The 27,624-nt window shown below is 40.2% G+C and overlaps 2 long non-coding RNA genes and 2 pseudogenes across 6 annotated transcripts in view; 3 read left to right on the top strand and 1 right to left on the bottom strand.

Moving 5' to 3' along the window:
• Positions 1 to 5,053, top strand: part of LOC118551473 (uncharacterized) — a 29,720-nt gene extending 24,667 nt beyond the window's left edge. The window contains exon 4 of the long non-coding RNA XR_004925071.2: positions 4,603 to 5,053. This is a non-coding gene — a long non-coding RNA (uncharacterized LOC118551473). The remainder of the gene's footprint in view (positions 1 to 4,602) is intronic.
• Positions 1 to 27,422, bottom strand: part of LOC144381904 (uncharacterized) — a 69,654-nt gene extending 42,232 nt beyond the window's left edge. The window contains exons 1-3 of one of the 5 annotated variants that reach the window (XR_013448078.1): positions 27,186 to 27,422; positions 16,614 to 16,844; positions 12,189 to 12,423 (exon numbers count right to left, since the gene is read on the bottom strand). This is a non-coding gene — a long non-coding RNA (uncharacterized LOC144381904). The remainder of the gene's footprint in view (positions 1 to 12,188; positions 12,424 to 16,613; positions 16,845 to 27,185) is intronic. The other 4 variants (XR_013448076.1, XR_013448079.1, XR_013448077.1 and 1 more) reach the window with 4 other exon arrangements.
• On the top strand, positions 8,152 to 9,544 carry LOC118551471 (tubulin alpha-1A chain-like; annotated as a pseudogene).
• LOC144381903 (large ribosomal subunit protein uL11 pseudogene) lies at positions 23,644 to 24,205 on the top strand (annotated as a pseudogene).
• Positions 27,423 to 27,624: the final 202 nt, after the last annotated feature.

The following is a 27,624-nucleotide window of genomic DNA, read 5'->3' as shown; positions in this document are numbered from 1 at the left end:
TTAAGAACTTCCGACGAAAGAACGCACAAAGTATACAATTCACAAATGGATAATGTGGAGGAGGAGGGAGTCGTCACCATAGCACCTGTTAGATCATGTAAGTAAGGGTCATGTCAGAGGTGCTCACAGTGTAACTCTAAGACCCAGAACATACCTTTATGTAGCAGACATTCAAGAAATGTATTGATTGAATAACTAAATGAAAATAATGAATGATTGAAATGCGTGACTGAATCAATAAATAGCAAAGGGTTCCAGTTTGAGCCTAAACTGGATCTTCACATGTTTGGGCTGGTCAGGAAAACTTAGGGGATATTATACATGAAATCCCTTTACATATGAAACTGAGAAATAGTTTTGGGAAATAATTCTGCTAAGTGTTAAACATATAAGCTTGATTTAATAACAATGTTTCAGTCATCAGACTGGAAGAATGATTTTGAGAACATCAAGATTTGTGTTACTCAGAATTGTCTTCCATTCCAACAGTCACAGTCTTTCTGTGAGTCCTAAGGAGAGAAGAAGCCAAGTCGAAAAGTCAGATTTACTGAAATGTCTATAACATGTTGGAAGCCCTCATCAGTACATCATCAAGACCAAAGACTGGGGGTGGGAAGAGATTTATGACGCAGTAGGCTGGCTGGCAGCTCTCCTTAGGTGATGCCAATGGCTTCAACAGTAATGGCAGGCATAAGGGTGCACCAATAGCTTTGCAGAGAAAGCTTTGAGAGTTACTAGAAATTGCATATGACACAGACTTCAGTGCCCTCAAAATGGACATCAGTGAAAATATTATTTGTAAGACATCTGCATATAATTTCATGCATTTCAAGTTCCCGTTGTCACAGTCTGAAAGAATGTTCACAATTAAGAAATGCATCCTAAAGAGTTTCAGAAATATTTCAGGGAATTTTTGTGGATTCCTAGAAGTGGATAAAGTCAAAAGTTCAATAATTATTCTCCATTATCATATTGTGCCCTTTGATTGATGTTAACAGAAAATGGCATATTTACACTTGAACACTGACAGGGAATGTCAGTGGTCCCATTTTTGATGGCACATAGCCATCAAGGAAAAAAGAAAAGGACCACACTTCCCTGTCTCCCTTGCAGTTATAAATGACCATATAACTCAATTCTAGCCAAAGAATGTGAGCAGAAGTAAAATATGCACCCCCAGGGAATATTTGGCAAATCTAGAGTTATTTTGGTTGTCACAGCTGGGGGTGGGGGGGGGGGAAGATGCTACTGGCATCTAGTGGGTAGAGGCCAGGGATGTTGCTAAACATCCTACAACGCACAGGACATCCTCCCTTCCAACAAAGAATAATCTTGCCCAAAATGTCAATAGTGCCAACGTTGAGAAACTCTGAATTAAAGGGAAGAGACATATCCTCCCCTTCTTTACCCCTGTCAGGTTGGCATTGGGACATAATAGTGATCCATGTTGGACCATAGGGATGGAAGCCACATGCTGGAGATGACAAAGCAAGTCAGGAGCCTGGTCCTTTAGAGTTTTGCAGTGCAGAGACACCACAGCATCTCAGACTTTAAATGAGAGTGGAAGTAACCTTCATTCTTCTTTAATATACTGTTATTTTGAGTCCCTATTTCACACACCTAAGGCTATATTCTAACAAATACAGAAGCTAAATTTTACTGAGAGTCCTTTCAGGTGGAATGCCAAAAAAGAAGAAAAAACTCACAGGGAGCAAAAATCTTTTCTTTGTTCTTTAGCATCTAGTAGCAGAACTCTCTTTGGGGAAGTCCTCCCATTCCCAATTCTCTGCCAGCTCCATCGGGTGGGAATGATCCCACTCGTCACCTGCATGGAGGACTTTGATTAACTTAAGTGAAATCTCACAACCCCAGCTCCCTGGCCATGGTGATTATCTCTGAGAAAGATAAACTTTCACTGTTCACTGGATTTTGTAGCTGAAAATATGCAGCTCAGGAATGCTGCCACCATCTCGTCTTGGTAAAGAAGCAGCCCAAAGATGAAGCTGGCACACAAAGAAATAAAAAGTTGAGAGGTGATAAGAAAACCATCATTTGATACCCCAGATCAAACTGTGTCTATGACAAGTCCTACCTCTGGCCCTTTAAATATATAAACCAATCAAGGTGAAGTTTACACAAATTTGGGTTAGGTATTCTGTTCCCTTGCAACTGAAAGTTTCCTAAAAGATACAGAAAGGTTTATGGTAGAAAAAGTTCTGATAAGAGAGGGTTCCCCGGGGCGCCTGGGTGGCTCAGTCATTAAGCATCTGCCTTCGGCTCAGGTCATGATCCCAGGGTCCTGGGATCAAGCCCCACATCAGGCTCCCTGCTCGGCAGGAAGCCTGCTTCTCCTTCTCCCACTCCCCCTGCTTGTGTTCCCTCTCTCGCTGTGTCTCTCTCTGTCAAATAAATAAATAAAATCTTAAAAAAAAAAAAAAAGAGAGAGAGAGAGTGTTCCCTTTTGATTTCACTCAAGGGTTGGGACATCATCTGCAAAGTTTCCTGTGGCAGGAAAACAATTACAACAGACGTTTTGCTGCTGCCTGATGTATATTTACTAGGGGAAGTGTGTGTGAAGAGATTGGAATCATTAATGTTTCTTGGTGTGATATACCTCTCTTAGACTTAAGAAATAGTGCTGCTACCTTCACACGGGACAGACCGGCTTCTCTTCACCATACCTAACCACACACATATTCAAATAATCAAAGGGACTGTTTTCCTGTGCTTTGTCATCCTTGTGCTTAATCGTTGGTCAAGACTGGAGATGTTTAGCAATTATTCTGATTATGTTTACTCAATTTCCCTAGGAATCATGAACTGTCAGCCCCAGGTAAACGGAAGTTTGTATTGGGGTTTCTTAAACTTCCACTTCATTTGCCTTTTTCTTATTTCGCAGTTCCAGGTTTCCAGCCATTGCCTAGGACCCTGTTTTGTGCTCCACTAGCTGTCAACTTCAAGGGAATGCTAGGAAACAATTCATGCTTTGAAGACTCACTACTCTAATGATAGGATTTTAGGAAATAGCCATGGCAGTTAATCTTGGCAATGTTTTCAGACTAGAAGACTTGATCCATCAAATGAGACAAAGAATATGCTCTTTGTCCATGATAAGAATTTGAGTAGCCTTGTTATCCTGTATTGTTAAAGGTAGTAGTCAGCCCGTGTGGTTGTTCTTGATCTTCATGTGTAGCAGTGGTCATGTTGTTCCTGATTCTAATATGTGGAGACCACTGTTACCCCAGGCCTAGCCTGTATTTGCTTTAGCAGCTGCGACATAATAGCTGGGGAACCTAAGGAAAGGTTACTAGCCTCTCTGCAACCCAGTTTCCTCCTCTTCAGAATGAGAAGAGATGGGAAGATTTTTTTTTTTATTGAGTCCTCTGACAATTGCAGGGTTTCAATTCTAAGTGTCATGCCTTAAAAACCGGAAGCTTTAGAGTCTTAGCAATCTACATTCCAGAGGTTGGGGAAAGGAAAAAAAAAAAAAAGAAAAGACAAAGAGAGCTGCCAGGGGTAGTACAATTCAGTCTAAGACTTGAGGCCAAAGAACAGCTGCAAATGGATAAACCACACACCTTTCACACATCAGATATTCTACGGAACTAGCTACTACACTGTTCATAAATAATTCAAATGAAGATTTCTCACCTGGCAGAGCAGCTACCTTGAAATTTTTGTTGAACTACACTCACTCTTGCCTCAGGGCCTTTGCACATTGTGTTCTTTCTACTTGGAACATTCTATCACCTCTCTTTGTCCTGCTATTACCCATACCTCCCATGATGCTTAACAACATTTCCCATATTACTTTCTCATGAGAGCTAAAAGATCAGCTCTCAATCTAGTCATCATTTTTGTGGAAAACCTTCCCCAACCACAACCCTTCTTGATCCAACCATCCCACTGTTCCCTTCTCAAGTATAGCCTTTATCAAACTGAAATTAATTTGTCTACGTACTATTTACACAAGAGTGTAAGTTTCATGAGGCACAGGGATCATAACTGTTATATGCAAACATTAAGTACTTGATAAATACTTGTTGAAAGAAGGAGGGTAAGACAGATGGATGGTTGAATAGTGGGAAGGATGAATAGATTAGTACAGTGAATCTCCTCATTCTTGCCCTTTGCAAATTTAAAAGATGACAGGTCCACCTACTATTGGAAAGCTTTTTTCATGTTCAAAGTATTTTCACACCTATTACTTTATCTTACCTTTCTTTTTTTTATTTAAATTCAATTAGCCAACATGTACATCCTTAGTTTCAGATGTAGAGTTCAGTAATTCATCAGTTGCATATTAACATCCAGTGCTCATCACATCACGTGCCCTCCTTAATGCCCATCCCCCCATTACCCCATCCCCCCACCCACCTCTCCTCCAGCAGTGAGAAAGAAAACAAGGGAAGATCTCTTTTGTAAAATGTAAGTGTAGGATACCATCCTTGGTGCCTCAGGCACCATGGCTTCTTCCCTCGCTGTCAAGGAGGAAGAAAAGCACCCCCTGGACTTAACACTGCCCACTTCAGATTTCCCCACCAGTGTCTCAGGAAACCAATGAGCAAACTAACGTGTCTTCTTACTCCTGTGAACCTCTAGATCTCAAACTCCTCTTCAAACAATGATGAAGTGTCTCTCTGCTTGGTGCCGAGACCATCAATACAATCACTTCACTACGACAGATGATCCTATGTACTCAAGGAAGTTCATATATGTTGACCGTGTTGGATTCAGCTGTCTCTGCCTTTCATAAGGCCCATATATATTCCCCAACTGACCAATATTGACCCATAGGTAGGGACATCTCTTCGCCCCTATTCAGCAGGAAGAGGTTACAGAAGATAAGACCCTCTGCATTCCCCAACCTTAAAGAATTAAGGGTCAAGGGGCGCCTGGGTGGCTCAGTCGTTAAGCGTCTGCCTTCGGCTCAGGTCATGATCCCGGGGTCCTGGGATCGAGCCCTGCATCGGGCTCCCTGCCCCGCAGGAAGCCTGCTTCTCCCTCTCCCATTCCCCCTGCTTGTGTTCCCTCTCTCGCTGTGTCTCTGTCAAATAAATAAATAAAATCTTTAAAAAAAAAAAAAAAGAATTAAGCGTCAAAATTGTTCAGAGGAGAAATGTTGAGGGAGCAGAAAGCAAACTGAGGACAAAGCACAAGCTGACACCTGGCAAATCCCCTCCCCACTCCTGGGTGGGATATGTGTGACATTCCTCCAGGAAACTTCCAACTATCTTAATGTGAATGCTTTTCCAGAGGGAAAAACAACTTTAGCTTGATAATCGCAAGTCCTCCAGTATCCTGAGGGTCTTCTTTAGTTTACGAAAGTCCTTTTGGACACCTTCCTTTTTCTTTATCTCCCTCAACCCCATAGTTCCCGGGCTTTAATAAAACCACCTTTTTGCACCAATAATAATAATAATAATAATAATAATAATAATAATAAGTGAGTGTAGGGACACCTGACTGCTCAGTCGGAAGAGCATGTGGCTCTTGTTGGGTATGGAGATTATTAAAAATAAAAATCTTCTAAAAAATAAAATAAAATAAAATAAAATGTGGGTATAAAGATTGTTTAAAAAGAGAATGCAGAGAGTTTAAAATGACTTAAGAAAATATAGCTGTATATTTGGAAGTCTGGGTTTGTGAACTCCAACTCTGTATTTGTTTTGTTAATCCACACCCCTCAAGTCTTTGAAGCTCAGGGGCTCTAGCACTAAGGAAAGCCACTGAGAAACCCAAGTAGTGTGACTCTCCATATACAACATAAAGTTATTCTATTGCCATCTTAAAATCTTCAATCATTTGCATTAGTAAAAATGAAGATATATTCAATGATGTTATCAAGCAAATAAACTAGGTTAATTGAATATAACCTACCTGTAAACGTACATGATTGCTTGGACGGCACACAATGGCCATGTGTTTTGCATATTGTTGTTTTCTAAGGAAATGTGGATTGCAGTTTTGATTAATTGTACTAATTCTCAGACTCAGACTGAGAACTATGTAATTCTTAGGCCCCTTTCATGTCTTCTATAAGCCTTCTTTGGAGGTCTCGAAAATGACTTTCAAAAACTGAAATTAGTTTTCTTCCTAATCCCCTAGAGACCAATGCAGTGAATTTCATCATGCCAGGATGATTAAAAATGCTAAAATGAGTCATGATATAATTAGGAATTTCTTTGTTCAAATCAAGCCCTATGAACTACAGCTAACACTGGTTCCATTTATAAAAGCAGTCCATCCTTCTTGATGCTGAAGATGAATTTTGGCAAGGGGACATAAAAATATTATAACTTTAGGTATATTTATTAGTCAGTCAAATTTTTCTTGGTTTTTGGGGGGTTTTTTTTGTTTTTTTTAAGGTAAATTGTGGTAAAGTATCCCAGGTGATTTGGCAGCTTATACAAAGACATACTAGGAGAGAACAAAAAAAATTATGAGAACTGTAGGGAAACCAGAATAGCTGAAACACAGATGACAAAAGGAAGAAACTTTTACTGTCTTAGCAGCTGGTAGAACAATTTCTCCAGGAGGGTAACACCATTATTTTCAAGAAATATTTTAACAAGCTACTTGGAATGAGAGGTAAGACCCCAAGGGACATATTCAAGCTAAAAATGATGGCACTAAGCAAGAATGAAATCTCAAAATAGAAGGACACTTTGTTTTGTTGAACCCTAGGATGGAGTTGGGAATGTACATTTATAAACAGGAGCTGGGGCAAAGCCAAATCATTCAGGATAATAAAGAGATGAGTGTAAAGAGCTTGGTGCAGGGACACAAGAAGAGGGCGTATAGATCCAGGAAGGCTGCATACCTTGGAGGAAAAGTAGAGACAAAGGGAAAAAAAATCCTAGGAGTGTTAGAGCTGAGAAGGAACTCTGGGGAAGAAATGTCAAATAGTGAGTTGGGGGGTTGTTGCTATACCACACATGCTAGAAGAACCCTTTCATCTTCTCTGTGAATTCTGTGTTTCTTACCAAGACTTTTGTAGAAGTGGGCTCAAGATGGAGAATGTGAAGATATGCAAAAGCTCTATGTCCGTGCGGGTGTAAAATAAAAACAAGGGTTGCTTTCGTAGAGGAGACAGCTGGCATCTGGGCTTATAGGCAGTGTAAGGGGAACGTGAGAAGGGATGAGCCTGGAAGAAGCAGCAGGATGATTTCATGACAGGTCATGTGCGCCATTTTAAAATGTATGCCCCTTGGGGCACCAGGGTGGCTCAGTCGGTTAAGCATCTGACTCTTGATCTCAGCTCAGGTCTTGATCTCAGGGTTGTGAGTTCAGGCCCTGTGCTGGGCTCCATGCTGGGCATGGAGACTACTTAAAAAAAAAAAAAAAGTATGCCCCTTATCTTAGGGCAAATAAAGAACAGTTACAAAGATTTAAGAAGAAAAATGATACAATCAGGGCTATAGTTTAAAAAGATGACTCTAGCAGCAATTCAGAGAATGGGTTGGAGGAAGCAATGGTAGAGGCAAAGGAGAGTTGCAAAGCTCTGCAGCAATCGAGGTAAGATATGTTAATGACCTATGATAGTTAGAGTAACAGTGAAGATGAGGAGAACTGGACAATCTAGACACATTAAAAAGTTAGAATCAGTAGGTCTTGATGATTGATTGGATGTAGGCAAAAGGATTATTAACTTTATGGTTTGCCCAGGACTAAAGAGGTTCCCAAGACATGAGACTTTGAGTTTCAAAATTAAGAATGTTCCAGGCAAGCCATTCCAGTTTTTACAGACCTGTGGGAGTCCTATGGATATGGAATTTTTCATACTAACACCAAGAAAGCCCTGGGAAAATGGGAATGAATTTGTCACCCTAATGGGGTTGAAGCTGTAGGTGAGTGAGGGTGGCACCTAATTTTTGGTGCCACTGGTATCTCCAGTCACTGAGACTGGCAAGGCAGGAAAAGAAACAGATTCAGGTGGGAAGAAAATGTTGAGTTTTATTTTTGGACATGTCCAGCTTCAGGGGTTTATAGAATACCAAAGAAGAAATGTCTAGCAGACAATTAGGTCCTTTTAAGAATCTGGTACTTGACAAGTTCTCTTACAATGATCCCTTAAGAGTCGTGCTGTAAGAAGCAATGAACTCTCCTCTTCCTCTCCGCCATCTGCTTGGCTGCCACAAAGCAGCAGCCATGTGTGAATGCATCTCCATCCATGTTGACCAGGCTGGTGTCCAGATTGGCAATGCCTGCTGGGAGCTCTATTGCCTGGAACATAGCATTCAGCCCAATGGCCAGATGCCAAGTGACAAGACCGTTAGGGAAGGAGATGACTCCTTCAACCTCTTCTTCAGTGAGACAGGTGCTGGGAAGCATGTGCCCAGAGCCATGTTTGTAGACCTGGAACCCACGGTCATTGATGAAGTTTGCACTGGCCCCTACCCCCAGCTCTTCCACCCTGAGCAGGTCATCACAGGGAAGGAAGATGCTGCCAACAACTATGCCAGAGAGCACTACACCACTGGCAAGGGGATCATTGACCTTGTCTTGAACTGAATTTGGAAACTGGCTGACCAGTGCATAGGTCTTCAGGGCTTCTTGGTTTTCCACAGCTTTGGAGCAGGAACTGGTTCCGCGTTCACCTCCCTGCTGATGGAACATCTCTCTGTCAATTATGGCAAGAAGTCTAAGCTGGAGTTCTCCATTTACCCAGGCCTCCAAGTTTCCACAGCTGTAATCGAGCCCTAAAATTCCACCCTCACTACCCATACCACCTTGGAGCACTCTGATTGTGCCTTCGCAGTAGACAATGAGGCCCTCTATGACATCTGTCATAGAAACCTTTGTATTGAATGCCAACCTACACTAACCTAAATAGGTTGATAGGTCAAATTATGTCCTCCATCACTGCTTCTCTCAGATTTGAGAGAGCCCTAAATGTTGATCTGACAGAATTCCAGACCAACCTGGTGCCCTATCCTCATATCCACTTCCCTCTGGCCACCTATGCCCCTGTCATGTCTGCTGAGAAAGCCTACCACGAACAGCTTTCTGTAGCAGAGATCACCAATGCATGCTGTTGAGCCAGCGAACCAGATGGTGAAATGTGACCCTTGCCATGGTAAATCCATGTCTTCTGCCTGTTGTACCATGGCAATGTGGTTCCCAAAGATGTCAATGCTGCCATTGCCACCATCAAGACCAAGTGTACCATCCAGTTTGTGGACCAGTGCCCCACTGGCTTCAAAGTTGGCATTAATTACCAGCCTCCTATCATGGTACCTGATGGAGACCTGGTCAAAGTACAGCGATCTGTGTGCATGCTGAGAAACACCACAGCCATCACTGAGGCCTGGGCTCACCTGGACCACAAGTTTGACCTGATGTATGCCAAACGTGCCTTTGTTCACTGGTATGTGGGTGAGGGCATGGAGGAAGGAGAGTTTTTTGAGGCCCATGAGGACATGACATAATCCTTGAGAAGGATTATGAGGAAGCTGGTATGGATTCTGTTGAAGGAGAGGGTGAAGAAGGAGGAGAAGAACACTAAAGTTAAAAATGTCACAGAGGTGCTGCTTTTACAGGGAAGCTTGTTCTGTTTTGAATATTGAAAAGTTGTGCTCTGTTAATTTGTGGATAGCTGTGTATACTCTCATATACAATTACTGACCTATGCTTTAAAGCACAATGCTTTGTTACAGACCCAAGCTGTCCATTCCTCTGATGGGCATGAATAAAGTATTCCCCTTGTCTTAAATGAATAAAAGGAAAAAAGAAAAAGAGAAAATTAGATTTTTTTTTTTAAAGATTTTATTTATTTGACAGAGAGAGACACAGCGAGAGAGGGAACACAAGCAGGGGGAGTGGGAGAGGGAGAAGCAGGCTTCCCGCGGAGCAGGGAGCCCGATGCGGGGCTTGATCCCAGGACCCTGGGACCATGACCTGAGCTGAAAGCAGACGCTTAATGACTGAGCCACCCAGGCGCCCTGAGAGAAAATTAGATTTAAAATATGGTTTGGAAGTTATTGGCATATAGATGGCACCTGAAGCTATGTAAGTAAGTAAGACTGCCCAGGGGGGGTTTATACCAGAGAAGAGGAAAGGAGAGGGAAGGGAAGTGAGGATAGAACCCTGGGAAACACCAATATTTACAAGATATATAAAGGTGACTGAGATGTAGCAGCTATAATGGCAAGATAAAAATTAAGAGTACATTGTCTAGAATTCAGGGCAAGACAATGCTGGAAGGATGTGAGGTCAATGTCAAGTGCTGCACACAGATCAGGTATGATAAAGGCTGAAAATTATCCTTTGGATTTAACAACATGGTCATTATTGATCTCGGTGAAAGCAGTTTTAAGAGAAATGGGAGAGAGGAGTTAGACTGAAGAATGAATGGCAGATAAGAAAGCAGAGATGAAAGAGGAAAGAAGAAAGAAAGAAAGAAAGAAAGAAAGAAAGAAAGAAAGAAAGAAAGAAAGAAAGAAAGAAAAGAAAGAAAGAAAGAAAAGAAAGAAAGAAAGAAAAGAAAGAAAAGAAAGAAAGAGAACTGTTTCAAAAAGTTTCCAAGGAAGAAAAATATAAATGGAATAGATGAAGGGAGATGTGAGGTTAAGGAAATGTTTTTTATAATGGGTACCTTAGCCCAAGTCTTCTAGGAAACATGCCTGAAGTGAGGATTAAAACACTGTTCTTCATGGGGCACCTGGGTGGCACAGTCAAACAGCCAATTCTTGGTTTCAGCTCAGGTCACGATCTCAGCGTCGTGGGATTGAGCCCCATGTTGGGCTCCACACTCAGCCCAGAGTCTGCTTGAGATTTTCTCTCCCTCTCCCTCTGCCCTTCCCGCTTGTGCTCTCTCTCTAAAATAAATAAATAAATCTTAAAACAAACAAACACTATTCTTCATTTGTAAGATGCAAGCCCAGGGAAATGAGGGTAAGGAAAGGAGGAACAAAGCAAGGAGGGACACAAACCAATGTGATGAGCTGCACCAAAGCACTGATTGTCACTTCGTAATGATCTATGAAGACACACAATAGGGTGCTCAGCAGGTGTATCTGCAGGCCTTTGCGGAGGGCTGTACAAAGGAAGCACACCCCAGAGTAGTCCCCATGGGGTAGGCAGGAGCATTGGAAATTTACTTTATCCCTTGCTACTCTTAAATCTCATTGGTCAATATTCATCCTATAAGAAACTTACTCCTCCACACTTCCAGGTTATGTCATTTAATTCCCTAGCAGTCACCAGGAAGTCGAATTCCATGCCCTGAGTGTAGTTATTAATCCAATCTGAATGAAACATTCAAGGCACCCTGGAACAGAGAGCTCAGTGTGTGGGCCACGGGAGCCATGCAGGTTCAAGGCTCCAACTCAGACTGCAGCAAAGGTGCAGTGATGGCAATGGTGACAGAAAATCAGTCAAAATACAGCTTACAGAAAAAAAAGAAATGGAATACATGAAAGCAGAATTAAAAGAAATCATGGATAGAATAAGAAGTTCCAACAGTTAATAGGAATTTCAAAACATCAAGAATCTGAAAGACATAATATTTGAAGACATAATGGCAGAAGATGTTCTAGAATTGAAGAAAAATCCGTGTATGAAGCATGGTATTAAATGATGTTGGTGTGCATCTCAGTCTTAGCTCTCTGTCCTACTTATCTCTTGTTTGAGCTAGTGCTGCACTGATTAACTTCAGGCAGGCACAACCTTATTATACCTTATCTCATGCCTGTGCTGCTCACTTCTCACTTGTTGCCCTGGGGTTTCTGGATTGATATCAAGGCACAGATGCTATGGTACCAAATATGAAAACGCCATAAGTGAAAGGGAGTTAACCTTCTATGGGGTGACTCTTTGACATCATTTTTCCTCCACCAACCACAGACTTTCAGTGCCAGGTGCTAAACAACACTCACAGGGATAGAACTCCAGGCAGAGGTCTTCAGTCACATTATCAAGTGAGCTGGTACAGTGGGCACGGGGATAAAGCTGGAAGCCATTTCCACACCAGGCTAGTTTACTGTACACAGAAGTGACTGCAAACTATATAAATATACTCAACTAAATGATTCCCCAATTAAATTAGATCCCCAAAACACTTCCAATATCACCCAACTCAAGGGTAAATATGAAAGAGGATATTAGTCTGGGTTCTTCAGAGAAATAGGACCAAAAGGATATATATTTATATAGAAAGAGATTTATTTTAAGGAATTGGTTCATACCACTGTGAAGGTGATCTCAAGACCCACAGTCCGCAAACTGGAGATCCAGGAGAAGTAATGGTGTAGTTCCAGTCTAAAAACCAAGGTTGAAGATCCAAGAGGAGCCCATGTTTCGGTTCAAGTCTGAAGGCAGCAGATTTGAGTGAAGTCTCAGCTCAACACTCAAGCAAAAGGAGTTCCCTCTTACTTGTGGAAGGGTAGGCAATTGGCCTTCAACCAATTGGATGAGGGCCACCTACATTAGAGAGGGCAATCTGCTTTACTCAGTCTACCAACTCAAATGTTAATCTCATCCAAAAACACTCCCACAGATATCCAGAATGACATTTGACCAAATATCTGAGCACTCGATGGTCCAGTCAAGTTAACACATAAAACTAACCATGACAGGAAGTCAAAGTAGAATGGTCTAGTGATTTTAACAAATTGCAGTAAAGTATCCTACTTTTCCAAACTTCACAAAAGCATATGACCATATGAGCATTTTGAAAGGCCGATGTAAGTGAGGGGCCCTGAGGCTAAGCTTCATTAGTTTCAAGCAATGTTGAGTGACCTAGATATTGAGTCTATATAAATATATACCCTCAATACATAGTGTCAAAAGAAAGCACCACTAATACCACCAGACAGCAGCTTTTCTTCTAAAATTTAGGTTTTGTCTAGTATTTTCAATACATGGGCTAGAAGGTACCAGGAATCTGCTCCCACCACAGAGCCTGGGGCTGCCGTAACCACCTGATCATGTGAGTAAACATTTAACCATCCCAAGTAGTCTTCATTTCATTTCATTCATCACAATAATTGGTATAAATACTTCCTTTCCACTTGAAACAAATAGCACCTCTGGAGTGTTTGGACAATACTAGATTTCTGATCCTTATCAGAAAAAAAGATACCCCCATTGTCATTTGACATTGTAATTGGTTGAAGGATTTTATGCTACGCTACAGGATGCAATATAGTCCTTCCAGGTTTTTAGTTAAACTTGATTTTATTCTTAAAGGAAAAATCATTTGTAATTTTATATTTTCTTTTTCAAGAAACAAGTTTGTACTGTTTCCACAAGATCAACTATCAAGGTAGCTCTGATATCCAGTCCCATGTGAATCAGTCCCATGTGAATCAGCACCACGTACAGAATTGAGCTAGGAAAGTCACTTTCTGAAGGTTTCCAGGGTCCTAACTTTGCAAGTCACCTAAAGGAGGAGGTAGGAAAAGGGATATGTTTACTCTTTGTGTACCTTAGGGAGAACTAGAAGGAAGGTTTCTTCCTCTTCCTCTTTCTGTCCTCCTCCTCCCCTCTCCCCACCTCCTCCTCCTCCTCTTCCTTCTCTCAGTTCTACCAGATGGAGATGTTGGTGATCTGGTAATCCCAGAAGCTCCATAAAAAAAAGGCAAAAACTTTGAATTGCACCCCATCATACTCCCAATGGAAAGTATATCCTGGAAAAAAGGGTTATAGGTCAAAATCCACTGAGGAGATTCCAAACCAAGACACAAAACAGTCCCTCTTTTAATCCTCTACAATCTCAGTAACAAGAAGACCTTCTCCCTTCCTCAAGGATATCTTCATCCCAGAAGAGGGTACTGTCTAGTCTACTGAAATATTTCCGTCCAGTTCCTGCCCTCATGCTCTAGAATCTCAGGGAAATTGAAGGAAAAAATTAATATGAGGAAGACACAAAGATATGGGTAGAAGTTTAGTATGTTAAAGGTAGTATAATAAATCTATGTAGGGACACCAAAAACTGAAATTTGATTTTCTGGTGAAAGACTCAAAACCAAATTCTAGGGGTTTTTTTCCACCTTTCCTTAAACTCTCTTAACTGGCACAGCAGATTAATCCATGTTCTCTTTCCCCATTCCCAAATATAAGCCTTATGTCCAAGTACACTGAACATTCCTAGTTAAGACTATATTCCACCACACTTGTACCTTCTCTTCCCACCAGTCAAGTTGTATGCTCATCAAAAATCAGTTTGTGATGTGTTTTCATTATTCTAATTGCTTTATTGAGTTAAAAATTAACTGATGAAGTATATGCAAGAAAAGAGAGGTAGATTTTTTTTATGAAACTTAAACTGAATGCTTTGGTAAAAACTAGATAAAGGCTGTTGCTAAAAAAAAAATCTGCTGTCAAATTAAGTGTGAGTGAGATAAAAAGATTGGTGAAAAACTTAAAATCTCAAGGGATACTGCACTAAGATTGCTTTGCAAATGTCTTTAAAGTTTTGTGCAGCTTTCAAGAAACTAAAACTGAAAATCATAGACAATGAATTATGATTAAGATTAAAGCAAAAATAAAAACAACTTAGAACACTGAGTGGATTCACATTTAAAAAATAAAACAAGGCATTAGCCCAATATCAAAATATCGGTGTATGTATGTACATCTTGGAGTTTAATATAAAATAGAATGTGAATGTGTGTCTCATTTTGAATGTGTCCCCACTTTGAGGCTTTAAACTGATTACCATTCTCTAGAGCCTTCCACGGTGCAACATTTCCACGCTTATCTTCCAAAATGTCTTCCAAATGCTGTGAACACAGCATTTCCCAATGCCTGCCCAACAAACCAAACTCTGCAGTCTTAGCAAATTCTACATAATTTTGCCTAACTTAATCTTCTAATTTTATTTTCTAGTCATATACTTTATCTGTAGCCCAACCGGACTCACAATTCTCTGGACCCATGTTGTAATTTTAAGCTCATGCTAGTTTCTTTAATTGGAAGAAAGAGAGGAAGGGAAAGAAGAAGGGAAGAAAGGAGGAAGGCAGAAAGGCAGGGAGGAGGGAGGAAGACTTAGCTTCCTGATGAGGAGGCTCCAGTGACAGGTATGAGGCAGTGATGATTTCATCCCATCACAGATGGTCCCAGGGCATCTGACCTCCCACTCAGTTCTAGCTACCCCACTTAGTACATGGATTCACGGTGATGTGCCCAAGTGCTGTCAAATGTGGCAAGTATGAGGAATACATCAACATACATAAATGACATCCATCATGTGGAAGAAAGCAGAATTCAAAAATTCTATAAGCAGAATGTAGGTAGCTAACCTTAAAAAGGACAGATGTAAATTTTGAGTGATGTAGAGAACTAATGTTCATTTGACTGTCTTATTCTATAAATTTGCTTAAGTTCACAGTAAAAAGAAATTTATAAACATATACAAAATGTTCTACAAGCTGAAGAAGTTAGTTATAAAGTGAATTAGGGGAAACTAAAGTACTCTGGGTTGGGAAGGAAAAGACAGGACCATTAGTTAGCAACCAGTTGAGCCCCAACCTGGGAGTTCTTAAACAACCAACAGACTACGTAATTTCAGAATAATTTCTAAAATAACACATATTCTATCTTTTTAGTCCCTTCATTTCTTCCTCATTCCTGAACCAAGAGGGAACTAATAATTCAATTGTTTTTCTATCCTTTTGCGTTACTTTTCTGCCTGTAATTTTATTTTTCATTGGTTCGATAAAGTTTTTCTAAAAAATGACAGAATTTTGAAAACTCTAAGCTAGAAAAGACCTTGAGCAATTATCTTCCATTTCCCTACTTTTAGACAGCATCACAACAATGCTATCCCAGGCAGATGATGAGCTATGTTATTTTTTAAACCTCCAGAGGAGAAGATGCTACAATCTCCCAACGTTAACTACTCTCACTGTCAGGAAATTCTTCCATATATCATCTCAGTCTCTCATGCTGCTGTTCAAATCAGTTCCCACTCGGCAGAGCTGAGTTCATATTGAGAAGAGCTGGTCTTCGGCCTCCATGTAGCAATTCCTCATTTGCTGCCACTGTAATGTAATGAGATTGAATTTGCTGTATAGCTTTGATTTAGTCCTTAGCTTATATCCTTCTCCAAGCTGATTAACCCCAGCTCCCCAACCTACCCAGAGAGTTCATTCATACTCTTATCTGTACTCCCACATCACTTTGTAAGTATCTCTACCAGAACATTATCACAATTTAGTGTGATTATATGTTTGTCTGACTGTCTCCCCACACCTCCTTCTGTCTTATTTGCATACCTATCCCTGTGATTGGCATATAATAGGTCCTCAATAAATGACTATTGAATGACTCAATGAATTGCTGAAATGGCATCCAGATAAACCATTTTCTTCTAACCATTCAGTCACAGTTGTGGCTGTCTTCTGTTAGTTAAGTTTCTTTTGACAAGGAACAGAAACCAACTCTAGTAGTTTGAGCAAAAACAGGGAATTTAGTGCAAGACTAGTAGAATACCTTACCGAGTCTAAGGAAGAATTAAACCAAGGCTCAGAAAAGGTAGAAACTAGTGCAGTTCCATGTATTTCTTCGGCAGGAGGTGGTGGGTCTCCCTTCCAGAGCAACTTCCAATAACACTGTTGCTCCTCTGGCAAGATTTCCAGTTCACGAGAGCGACAAACTGATTGGCTTACCTTAGAGCAGACGACAGGCCTAAGCCAGTAAGTCATGATCCAGGAGACTCGTTCCTAACATTGAGATGGCCTTCAGGGTGGGCGGAAGGAGAGCACATATCTGTGCACGTTGCAGCTCCTTAGAGAAGGGGACCCTGCAATGTGGATTGACCACAGAGGTGCCTCCTACAAATACTCACGGATCCTTCAGCCCCACTGTCTCTGTTGAGTTCTTATGAGGATGTCAGAGAGCTGAATAAACAAGGTAATTCAACCTTACTTTTTTTTGCCTATTTTTCTTCCAGCCCCTGGTACCATGATTTAAGAAGATAAAAACCTGTCTTACTCCGTTGAAGTGTAAATTTCCTTTGAACTATGGATCAGTGCTTGAGCTAATGACAAATATTATCACAAGATTTACAGCACAAAGAAAAATCTTTCTTTCTGAAATTTAGTGCACTTTGTATGTCACTGAATTGGTAGCAGACTCATACGTGAGATACTGAATAGCCAGGAATAAATGGGTAGTGGCCAAGACCCCAAACACCCTTCTAGTTGGCTCAGCAAGGTTTCAGCAGCCTATCTTGAGCTTCCTCATAAGGATATCTGCCCCAAAAAAAGACCCTGGAGAAGGAGGGAAGGAACAGTGGGTCGGCTATATACTAATAACACTTGGCAATAATTTAGCCGTTTTCAATTTAAGTCTCTTATCTCTTATCTCACTTTATAATTGAGTTAAACACCTACAGTACGTGAAAAATAACCACAAATTCTTTCTAGCTCCTCCCACAAAGAGGAGTCCATTTTCCCAGCCCTTGAATAGCGGTTGGCCTTGAGATTTGGTTTGACTGAATGAGGAAGAAGTGACATTGTGTGAATTCCAAGCATAGGCCTCAAGAGATCACATAAGAGGACAAGAAACCATGTGAGAACTTCTAAGTTTGGGGGTGTTTGCTGCATAGAAATACATAATCTATACATCACCAAAACACACAGCTAATTTCAGACTAGAGTAAAAGAACAGGGATCCAATCAGGCATTTACAAAAACATATATTTCAAAGTATCTCTTGCCTTTTATTTGCTATGCATAAATCTATAATCTTCCTTCAAAAAATTTTTATTATTTATACACACACACACCTATATACATATTTTTATAACCGATCAAATTTATAAGCATATTAATCTTGATTTCCTAACATTTTGAAATAATGTTCATACTTAGAATTTGGCTAATCCAGGATCGTTCTTCTCCAGGTTTTTTAAGACATTCAGGCAGTCTATAAAATCTTCTTCTGATGTAAGACCATTTTCAAAATTCTCGCTACTCTTTTTGCATCATTTACTGAGAGAATTAAACTTATGTTTTATATGTTTCCAGTTCTGTTCTCCTGAGTGAGTTATCTGAAAGTTAACTGGGTAGTTGAAATCTATGGACCATCTCCCTGGTTGTGGAGATTTGGCTTTGTTCCACTTCATCTTCCCTGACTTCTTGATTTGGAGATCTGTCACACGCCCCTGCTGTGAGATCTTCTTTATTCTGTTTTCCTTTTATCTTTACCCAGAGACTTTCAAGAATTCTTCTTTGTTCTTTCTATTTCCATAGTTACTTTGGTATTTCAATATCTTCCTAGGTCTCATCCTGCTAGATAGAGAAGTTTATGGATGCTTAGTTTGAATATGGAATGAGAGCTGGGATACTTAATGAGTAACACAGAAGCCAGCCTAGAAATTCCCACAGCTGGCCATATCATATACCCTTCTGTACTCATTATTTTACTATGTTTTTGATAATATTCTGCTTCTCAAAGACTAAACAAGTCACCATTTCTTGCCTTAAAAAAATCATATTCACTTCCTATGGTTCCATCTTTTATTCATTTTTAATCTGATACCTTTATTGCCCTGTGTCAGTTTCCAGTTTCTGATCTTCTTTTTTCCCATGATGATTATTTGCTTTCTATTCCTCACTCCCTCTACTCCCCTTCCTTTAAGTCTGGTATCTCCTTTTACCTTAGAAAAGAGATAGTAATCACCCTGATAAACCATAGACAAAAAAAAAAAAAAAAAAAAACTAAACTCTATGAAACAAGAGTTAGAACATTATTTTAGGAGATTTCTTCAAATCCTACTATTCCTCCATCCACCGGTATACCACAGAACTAGCTGCCCCTATTCACATTCACAACCTGCCCTTCTAAAAAAATAATGCTTTTCTGGAAGAGGGGGTGGGAGAGTGCTCCGTGGAAGTACTGAGACACTATTGACTAAAAACATCAAAAAGAAATTCTTCTAATTCTTTTTATATGGAGGTTATTAGATGAGAGGGGAGGGGAGAGAAGGAAAGACAAGCATTTGATCCCATTCTTCAAACAGCACGACTGAGCACTTGGCTAATACAGTTGACATCCACATGCCTCAGTTTCTAAGATGCTTTGCATAAATTATCCCATATGTGAAGAGAGCAGGTAGATAATAAATGAACTTTGTCCATGAAAAAAAGACTTTTAATACACTATACATATATAAGAAAAAATTATTTCCATTTTACACCTAAGCAAAAGGGAGTCTGAAAGTTGAAGACCTGCCTAATCTCATACGCCTGGTCTCCTGACCACTATGAACTTTTGTATCACACTCTCTTCCTACAAGACAAGGATTTATAGAAATCTCTGACTTGAAAGAGTTTACAAATCAGTTATGGAAAAATGTCACACGCAAAAGAGCAAATAATAGCATCATCATCATCATCATCACTGCTATTATTTAGTGCTTATCTTGTGCCAGACATTGTTTTACACACAATGATTCATTTAATCCTCTCTGCAGTCTCATCAGACAGGCATTACTTTATCTTCAATGTAGAGTAGAAGTAACTTCAGAACAGAAAGGTTTAGTGACTTGACTGAGGTCACCAGGAAGGTGAATGGTACCACCAGGATTTGAAGTCAGTTGCCTAGCTCCAGAGTCTATGTGTTGGATTACTATATTCTACTGCCTTTCTATGAAACAGTATACAGAATGCATTCCATATTCATGATTTAATAAGTGTGGTAGGGGGTCAGGGAAATTCATATTGAGGGAAAGAGAGAAGAAAGAAAGAAACAAGGGCAAGCATTCATCTCATCAAAAACAACAACAACAAAAAACTAGTATAGAACAGGAAAGTGGGATAAGATTTATTTAACTGGAAGAAGCTAAGAAAAGATCATGGCAGAAAAGAAAAAGAAAGTCTGTGCTTGGCATTTTCAGGAACTGCCATCGGAGCCATTCTGACCAAAGCAGAGGATTTGGGTAAAGGCATAACAACGGAGTGTTAGGTATGAATATGTTGTGGCTGGTCTACAATGAAAAGCTAGGTTTCGACGTAGTAATAAACAATGGGAAACCACAAAGGCTTTTTGGTAAGGAGCTAAAGTCCAAAAATTTGTTTTGCTGTGATAAACGGACTAGATTAGGGAGGGGAAGACACAAGATCTGCAAGAAGGCGTTAAGCAACTCTTGCAATCTTCCCGGGTAGCATGAGGTAACAAGGACTTGAACCAGAGTGATGTGGAGGGGGAAGGGAGGACAAAGAGGCCATAGCTGACTGACATCATTCACAGAAAATTCACAGGTCCTGGTGACAGGATGGGGAAAACGCTGGATTTCCAAGACATGACCCATACCCTCGCACAACACATACGGTTCTCTGTATGGTTCCTGTAGCATTAGAATTTGCAACCTCTCAAATGTGTAGTTCTGGGGGAGTTCAGCAAAGGCATTTGCCTGCAGGAGATGGAAGACCAAAGAACCGTGGCCCCACCCTAAACCATATACAAACCATGTACCATAAACATACTACAAGGAATAGAAAAATGAAGGACATGTCCAATAACCGAGAGAGGGTTTTTTCAGGAGAAAGGGGCTTTAGCCATTAACAGTGACACCTTGGACAAACAATTTATATTTTCTGAAACTCAGCTTCCTAGTTTGTAAAATGAAACTAATAGGATTTACCCCCCAAAATTGTTGATGCCATTTAATGAGCCATGCTATATAAAACCCTTAGGATAGTGCCTAGCATTGAATAGCTACTAAGTAAATGACAATAATTATAGTTGTAGGTATTCTTTTCTGACGCAATCACAGACTTGAGGTGCAAATGCAAGCTAGTGTTTCTGTATTTTTTATTCACACATGTTTGCTGGGCACCTACTAGCTCTGTTGGGAAGCATCAGAAACATATAAAGCATAAACACAGTTTATGTCCTTGAGAAATTCCTTGGTAAGAAGTAGAAGGGTTAGAGTAAAATGTATTAACAGGAGAGGTGGACAATACCATCTAAAAAGAAAAACTGTAAATCAAAGACTAGGGAGAGACAAAATTCAAGACTGGAATCAAGAAGAGCATGTATGGGAAAATGTCACAAAAGGTGAAAGTGAAAGAATAAGTCTTAGATTATGCTGAATTTGAAATTTCTGGAAAGATACAACATTTCATGCTCCACAGAATAATGAGTATCCACAAATAATAACTCTGTAACAACTAACTCATGTATCACTTACTACATACCAGGCACTAGTCTAAGACCTTTATACATATTAGTTCGCTTAATTTGCAGAACAACTTCTGACAGCTTCTATGCTTTCCCTTGTACAAATGAATAAACAAAGGCCCACAGAGGTCAATAATTTGTCTAATATTCAACTAGTAAATGGTGGAGGTACAACTTAAAACTAGGCACCTCCGGCTCCCTGGTCCAGGCTCTTAGGGGCATCTGCAATTAGATCCCGGAAGAAGAGAGGTATTTCATGGCAGACAGCTTTCTAAGAGTAAAAGAAAATATAACTCTAATATGGTCAGCTCAGTGTGCTATTTTCCTAGACTAGGTATCCAAGTAGCTTCATGGAATCAGTCCTTCCTCTTTTTCTCATCAAACTTTGCTATCAGGAAAGACTAAAGCAAAACCATGTTTTTGAAGTTCTGAGGAGAAAATGAACAACCCTCGGGCATGCCGAGGAGCAAGACAAGCCATCTCTGCTTTCCAAGTGAGTGCTGGAATTCTGGAAGACAAAGCTGAATTTGGGAAGTGAAAGACTGACCGTACAAATAATGTTGCAGAATGGGATATGGTCGCTCTTACACTTAAGATATTACAATGAAGAGACCCTTCTAGAGTGAGAACAACTTCACTGAGTCAGGGAAGCGAGAGGTTCCCAATGGCATGCCAAATGGATACCTGACTACTTGACACAATTCAATGACACACCAAAACCACATCAAGACATCCCTGAATACACAAAGCAAAGTCAGGAATGATACCAGGAAAATGTTACTGAGTGCTTATTCTGCGTCAGATATAGTTCCAAGTGCTTTCCATGCAGTATCTAACTTAACCTCCCAATTCTATCTGAGGGGTAGTATGGTTTTCATTTTACAGATGACGAGACTGAGATACAAAGACCACCCAGCTAAGGAGGGCTACTGTCAGAATTCAAACCCAAGTAGCCCGACGGAGAGCCCCTGCTAAGCGGAACAATTTATTACATTCAGGTACACATGTAATCTATATTTTTTCTCATTTCTTTTATACCTGGAAGTTTGTACCTCTTAATCCCCTTCACCTATGGACTGATATTTTTCACACAATTCGGAGCACTTTTCAGGCCTTATGAAGGCCTGAGTCAAAAACTCTTGCTCTTAACTGCCGAAGAGCTAACCTCTTCATTAGCCTTTCTCGCCTATTAACCCAGGTTAGGCCTAAATTTTCGCCTATTAATCCAGGTTAGACCTAAATTTTCTCATATTTTCAGGATGATATATGGGTTAAAAATATAATTATAGGTATATATATCAGCAATGATGCTAGTTCCTAGACCAATTGAGGAAGAAACAATGATTTGAAATTTGAGTTGGTTAGCAAATATGTCGTTAAGTCTATGAGATACATTAAGTAGTGATGTTTTCTTTTTATGTGGAGTAATTTTCTGTTAACTTAAGTGGGACAATAAGACAGGGAGTCTATTAAGTATTTTTTTCTACTTAACCATAACAAACTTTGAATAAAACCAGCATGAAAAACTAAAAGCTCTTCACTAAAGTCATATAACGGTTCACCACTAGATGGAGCAACTAAATTTTAAATTTTTCACTCATGGCAAAACTTTAAGCTTGTTTTGAATTTAGTCCTGATTTTAGGTCACTTATTTCTTATCTCCTCCCTTTGTTTTTCTTCATCAGATATTTGGACATGTATTATAATCTCTGGCAGAGAACATTTAATAAAAAACATCGTTGCTATTAGTGCATTTCATGTTCATAAACTTAAAGCTCTGTGTGAAAAGATGGACCATAGGCAAATAAAAATTCAGAGTTTCAAGTAAAATAAATTAGAAATTCAACCTACACAGATTTTAATATGCTTCACAACTACATTAGCTGCTCTCCTATCTGCAATCTGCTAGTGAACAATGTGACCCATCCCGTTGAATGAAGCAAAAATTACCTCTGACCCACCCAAACAAGTGTCACACTGTTTGTGTATAGATGTCCTCATGTATAGATGGCTTTGTGCATGCATTAAACAATGCAGGCCTGGCTGGAAGAGCCAGGATGATGTTTGATAGTGTGGCATAGGAAACACAACAGTTTAGGGTCAATAATTTCTGCACAGCTGGGGGGAGTTTTTCTAGACCATGTGCATTATTCTCTTTCAGTGAAAGCCAGAGTGATCATCCATTCATTTAATAAATATTAAGAGATTATTAAGGCTATCACAATGCCCATATTATGGGCATCAAATCGACACTCACTTTCATCTCAGGGACAGAACTTTGTCTCAGAATTAGGCTGAGACTGACTGTGCACTGGAAATTTCAGCATTACATGGGTCTGTTCTGGAAAAACAAGAAAGAAGGATAGCTAGAATGAGTGAAACAAGTGTCGAGGACTGTGATAACCAGGGTGATGGAGGAAGGAAATCAAAACCAAATGGGGCTTTTGGCTTTCGGCTCGGGGAGGCAAAGGTGCAACTTTCTTCGGTCGTCCCAAATCCGGGTTCATCCGACACCAGCCACCTGCAATGCCGCCTAAGTTCGGCCCCAACGAGATCAAAGTCATGTACCTGAGGTGCACGGGTGGCGAAGTCAGTGCCACATCTGCCCTGGCCCCGAAGATCCGCCCACTGAGTCTGTCTCCAAAAAAGGTTGGTGATGACATCGCCAAGGCAACCGGTGATTGGAAGGGTCTAAGGATTACAGTGAAACTGACCATTCAGAACAGACAGGCCCAGATAGAAGTGGTACCTTCTGCCTCTGCCCTGATTATCAAAGCTCTCAAGGAACCACCAAGAAAAACATTAAGCACAGTGGAAATATCACTTTTGATGAGATTGTCAATATTGCCCAACAGATGCGACACCGATCTTTAGCCAGAGAACTCTCTGGAACCATTAAAGAAATCCTGGGGACTGCCCAGTCTGTGGGCTGCAATGTTGATGGCCGCCACCCTCATGACGTCATAGATGACATCAACAGTGGTGCGGTGGAATGCCCAGCTAGTTACCTACAAAGGAAAATGTTTCAATAAAGGATCATTTGACAACCAAAAAAAAAAAAAAAAAAACCAAATGGGGACAGACACTTTCCCTTTATCCACTACTGACTATGAGTGTCAACAATGCTAGACATAGAATACTAGAGATCCACGTCAGAACCACACAGAACATTAAGGTTTGTTCTGAACCTCATTGTATTTAATACAGCTACTTGTTAGTTATATGTTCATGTTTCAGGCTGAGCCATTTTAGTCTGATTTTTTTGTCATTATAAAGACTTGAATTAAAGAATACTTTTGCCCCTGCAAAAAACAGTATGGAGTTTCCTCAAAAAGTTAAAAATTGGGGCACCTGGGTGGTTCAATCAGTTAAGCGTCTGACTCTTGATCTCAGGGGGCATGGAGCCTGCTTAAGATTCTCTCTCTCCCTCTGCCTCTGCCCCCCTTCCACCCCTGCTCATGTGCTCTCTCTCTCTCAAAAAAAAAAAAAAAGTTAAAAATAGAACTACCCTATGATCCAGCAATTGCGCTACTGGATATTTACCCAAAGAACACAAAAACACTAATTCAAAGGGATATATGAACCCCTATGGTTATTAGCAGTATTATTTACAATAGCCAAACTAGTGACAGAGCCCAAATGTCCATGGATTGATGAATGGATAAAGAAGATGTGGTGTATATATATTTATATATACTGTGCATGTATATATAAATAATGGAATACTACTCAGCCATAAAAAGAATGAAATCTTGCCATTTGCAATGACATGGATGGAGCTAGAGAGTATAATGCTAAGTGAAATAAGTGAGTCAGAGAAAGACAAAAACTGTATGATCTCACTCATATGTGGAATTTAAAAACAAAACAAATGAGAAAGGGGGAAAAAAGAGAGAGACACACAAACCAAGAAACAGACTCTTAACTATAGAGAACAAACTGATGGTTACCAGAGGGGAGGTGGGTTAGGGGATGGGTGAAACAGGTGATGGGGATTAAGGAGAGCACTTGCTGAGATGAGTGCTGGGTGTTGTAAGGAAGTGTTGAATCACTATATTGTACACCTGAAACTGATATAACACTGTATGTTAACTAACTGGAATTTAAATAAAAACTTAAATTTCTTTTAGTTTAAAAAATAAAAAAATAAAGAATACTTTCGTATAACATTAAAATTCTCTGTCTAGACCAATAACAGGAGTCAAGATTCTGTTGATTAGAAGAAGCAAGTCAGGTGCGCAGCCCTCTTGCCAGAATGATGCCTCATTACAGCTTTTCCTGCCTGAACAGAACAGCCGTGCTAATGCTCAAACACTTTCCTCGTGGGCTAGTTGGGGAGCCATTCACCCAAAGACCATTTAATTTTATCTTATTTAGAGTTTGAATAAGCCTGATTATCTGGTTTCTTAGTCCTTAGCAGATCTGAGATAACAAATGAGAAAGAGAATGACAATAACAAAACTTATCGAGCACCCATTATTTTCCAGGCATTGTTCTAAGCAGTTTTATTTCACTTAATCCTCATGACAACCTCATGAGCTAGGTGCTATTATTATCCACCAGGTCACACATGGAAAAAAAAAACTGAAGAGCAGAAAAGCTAAGTAACTTGCCCAGGGTTACATGTGACAGATCTGAGGTGTCCCCCCAAAGAGCTGGGCTCCAGACTTACTTTGATCAACAAACTTGATCAAAGTTTTTCTCGTTACTGATAGATTAGAAAAGTTTCTTTCATGTTCACTGCTCACCATTCCCAATGTCATTTCTAGTACTGTTGTCAAACTTGGAAAACATCAAGTTTTTATCATAAACCAACTGTTAAGATGACAGAGCAATTCAAGTTTTCTTGGCAGGGACATAATAAGGTACTCTTTGAATTCATGACACTAACCTATTGCTGGGGCCTTGGAAGCAGCCCCAACAAGTGATAAGCCCTGAAGCTTAAACCTTAATAACTTCATGATAATCCCACTTCTGGGTGAGCAGGTAATTTCCAGTTTGGATTTGAGGAGCCATAGAAAGCTCAGTAGAAAATATGTGTGTGGTGGCAACAGTAGGTAGTTCCCCATAGTGTTATTTGAAGATTTTGGGAATCACTTGCAGTCTCGACAACTAAACCACACGGCATCAGCAACAACTCAGATGCTTCCTCTGGGGTGATAAATCTCTGCAAACAAACTAAAGGAAGCATTGCATGAATCTGGACCATGTCAGTCAGTAGAAAGAGTGGCCTGAGCTATCACAGAATATTGCCCAAAGGGAAAACATACACTTTCTATTTCCTTTCCCAAGACCTGACTCCTTTAGAGTGGGTTAACAAAAATGCAGAAGACAAGAAGAGTGCATCATAATAGTGGTTTTCAAAATCACTGCTTCACTTCATTTAGAGGAGACCCAAGAAATATGGTATTATAATAGATGGTGTTTGGAGATCACACCTGATAAAATAGTGTATGGACTTTGGAATCAAGGGGACTTAGAATCAGATCTCATCACCCAGTTTCATAATTTATTAACTCATGCTAGCTTTGTTTCATGTATACCCCCAACCCACACCAATCCCCTTCACCTCCGAGCAATTTTTAAAACAAATTCCAGAAATTGTAACTATTCATTGGTAAATTTTCTAGAAGGTAGAGGAAAGGACTAAAAGAAAGAACTTGGGGCACCTGGGTGGTTCAGTTGGCTAAGCGTCTGCCGTCAGCTCAGGTCATGATCCCGGGGTCCTGGGATCGCGTCCCGCATCGGGCGCCCTGCTCAGTGGGGAACCTGCTTCTCCCTCTCCCTCTGCAGCTCCCCCTGCTTGTCCTCTCTCTCTCTCTAATAAATAAATAAAATCTAAAAGAAAGCACTGGGTGTTATATGCAAACAATGAAACATGGAACACTACATCAAAAACCAATGATGTAATGTATGGTGATTAACATAACAATAAAACTTTTTAAAAATGCAAAAAAAAAAAAGAAAGAAGGGGCCTTTTAAAATCAGCTTGGCTGCTATAACAAAATACCACAAAATGAGGAGCTTATAAGCAACAGAAATTTCTTTCTCACCGTTCCAGAGGCTGGAAGTCTGAGATGAGGGTGCCAGCAGGGTCAGGTTCTGGTGGGAGCCCACCTCCAGGCTGTAGACTGCTGACTTCCAGCTGAGTCCTCACATGGCGGACGGAGAGCAGAGAGAGGAAATAAGCTCTCTCCTGCTCTGACCGCATCAATCCCATCCAGGAGGGCTCCACCCTCATGTCCTCATCTGACCCTGATTATCTCCTACAGGCCCCATCTCCTAATAGCATCACATGGGTAGGGAGTTTCAACATATGAATCTTGGGAGACACAAACATTCAGTCCATAACAACTCTTTAAAAAATAATAATAACCATAATATCTCTCTCATACTTTTGAATTAATAGTAACTCTGTAACATCAAGAAGTATCTAGTCATACACTTCCTCTATTGATGCAAAAAAAAAAAAAAAACACCCAGAAAACCAAA

The sequence above is a fragment of the Halichoerus grypus genome, chromosome 5 (genome assembly GCF_964656455.1).
Source record: "Halichoerus grypus chromosome 5, mHalGry1.hap1.1, whole genome shotgun sequence".
NCBI classification, from domain to species: Eukaryota; Metazoa; Chordata; class Mammalia; order Carnivora; family Phocidae; genus Halichoerus; species Halichoerus grypus.
This window is presented reverse-complemented; position numbering and strand designations above follow the sequence as displayed.